Source organism: Loa loa (genome assembly GCF_000183805.2).
Source record: "Loa loa unplaced genomic scaffold supercont3.228, whole genome shotgun sequence".
Lineage (NCBI taxonomy): Eukaryota > Metazoa > Nematoda > Chromadorea > Rhabditida > Onchocercidae > Loa > Loa loa.
The window spans coordinates 85907-88730 of record NW_018108408.1 but is presented as its reverse complement, the minus strand read 5'-3'; positions in this window follow the sequence as shown (position 1 = coordinate 88730).

The window sequence follows — 2824 nt, the reverse complement described above, 5'->3', positions numbered from 1 at the left end:
GCACAAGCTTTTTTTTCAATTATAAGTATTGTTTAGGATTGTGTTTAAAAAAAAAAATAAAAAACGGAAGTAAGCCTAATTTTAAATTTTTAATTTGAAACATAATACGAAAAAGTTAATTGAAATTTGCGATATCATCAAGTTATTTAATTATGCTTATGAAAATTTTTGAAATTGAAGAATAAATTTTTTTCTTGATAAACTTCGAAATTAGTTTTAAAATTTAATCAAAATTTATTATTCACAGTTAAGAAATTTTGAGATAAATGAAGAAAAAAAAAAGGAACAAAAATTGTTTGTTAATTAATTTTACAATTATTACATGCAGATCAAATGCTTTTTTCTTTTGTTTTTTCTGAAATTTAAAATTTAATTTAAAATTTATTTTTGTAAATCATTCAAACAAAAATTCATTAATATTTTAATGATTGATTAATTTTATTTTCAGATGCATTTGTTAATAGCCAAGAATGGACATTATGTCGTGGTGTTGCTGAGCTCAAATTGGTTAGTTTCATTAATTGATTAATTAATTTATTTATTTAATAATTTCTTTTTTTGATTTTCTTTTTTCCCTTTTTTCTAAAAAATTTTGTCTTACAAATTTTTCTACTCATTTTTTTTCATTTTCCGTTTATTTTTTCCTTTTTACATGTTGTTCACATCTTTTTTTCTTTTTTCTTTGATATAACACACATTTACATCAAAATTATTTAATTCCTAAAATTAATTTTTTTTAAATTCCTATTCAATTATTTCATTCCTGGTTTTTTTCTTTACTTTTTCATTTGTTTTTGCGTTTACAATAGTAATTAAACTTTATTTTATATAATTTTGTACAACTTATTTCTTACTATTTTTCAAATGTATAATTTCAATTTGTAAAATGAAAAAAAAAATTAATACTTATTTACACTTACCTATACTTTTTAGTAATACTAATATCTGTGTGTTTTATCATTCAGTCATTTATTTTTAAATTATATTCGATAATTAATTAAATTAAATTAGATTTCATTAAGTAAATTATATTTTACAAGTAGTAATATTTTGCATAATGGAGAAAAATAGTAAGATGAATGGAATGATAATATTAATCTGTGATTATCCAATTTTTAAAATTGATAAATGTAGGATTTTTGAATATTTCAGATATGTCATCGTTTAATTTTAAAACTCTTTTGCTATGACTGCAAAAAAAAAAAAAAAATGCTGCGAAATTTTTCGTCAAAATCAAATAAATTTCTTGAAATCAAAAAAATTTATTCGAATAATTAATTAGCTGAATCTTTCGTCAATTTATTAAATTTTTCCATTACTTGAAAAATTTTATTTTTTTTTTCAAATTCATCATTTGGCGCCAATTTGCCTCTTTTTTATTTTGTTTTATTTTCTTTTTCTTTTTTTGAAAATAATAGAAAAGAAAATAAATATATTTAATAAATTATTAATTATGCTTGATAAAATTTGATAAATCATTAAGTACATTTGATAAATTAAGTAATTTAATTAGCGTATGTTAAAGCTTACATTTAACATACCTTAAAGTAAGATAAAGTAATTCAATTTTCGATTAAAATTAATTTCAATTTTCTTAAAATTAAATTCAGTTAAATTAAATTCAATTAAAGACTAAAGACTAAAATCAACTTCAATTTTTTCTTCGATTAAAATTAAATTCAGTTTTCGATTAAAAAAAAAAGCAGAAATCAAAAGAATTATTTTAAAGAATCCTTCAAAAAGATCGATTCTTAAAAAATTGATTAAATTTTTTCGGCTTTTTTTTTTTAATTTAAATAAGATTGAAAGATTGAAACAATTTTTTACATGATATTGAAATTTTTTATCCATAAAATAAAATCTTTTCCCTTTTTGCTTTTATGTATTTTAACCTCTTTTTAATAAATTTGATCATAAATTTAGTACTTCCCTAAAATAAATCCTTTGAAATGGAAAAAAAAAATTGAAGCAAAACTTTCCAGAAATACTTATCAGTTACGTTTATTATTTTAGATTTATGTTTATCATTTTGAGTTTATGCTTATCACTTTTGATTTACATTTATCATTTTAGATTTGTATTTGTCATTTTAGACTCATGTTTATCATCTTGAATTTATGCTTATCATTTTGAGATATTTATCATTTTAGATTCATGTTTATCAATTTTGAATTTATTCTTATCATTTTACATTTATATTTGTCATTTTAGATTTATGCTTATCATTTTGCAATTACTTTCTTTTTTTCCTTTTTTCATTTTGCATACAAAAATAAAAATAAAAAATTTTTTTCATTATATTAGCATAATATTTGCATAATTCTACATTCTGTGCTATAAAATATTTGAAAAATTATATAAATAAGAATTATTTGAAAGAAAAAGAAAACATTTAACAGATCAAATTCTGTTTGAAAATTTTAAAATTGCATGAAATGTGGAAGAAAAAATGACGATATTGTAAATTTTGTGTTAAAATATGCTGATAATAATTGTGTTTTTACAAGTGTCAAAAATAATTGTAATTAATTAAAGTATTGCTTTGATTTTTATCATCAACTTATCATCGTATTATCAATTTATCACTTGATCACAATAATCAGTAATCGATCAATTCATCGTCATGCTTGATTAAATCGATCGAATCAGGGATTACATTTGCTTCATTCAATGTTTTCTCATCAATCATATCAGTATTGATTGATCAAATCATTATTAATTTTGGTGATTTAGTGATTAGAAATGAAGAAAAAAAAATGAGATAAATTTTTTTTTTGAAAAAAAGAATTGTTTAATTTTTTGTATATTTATTATTTATATTTTA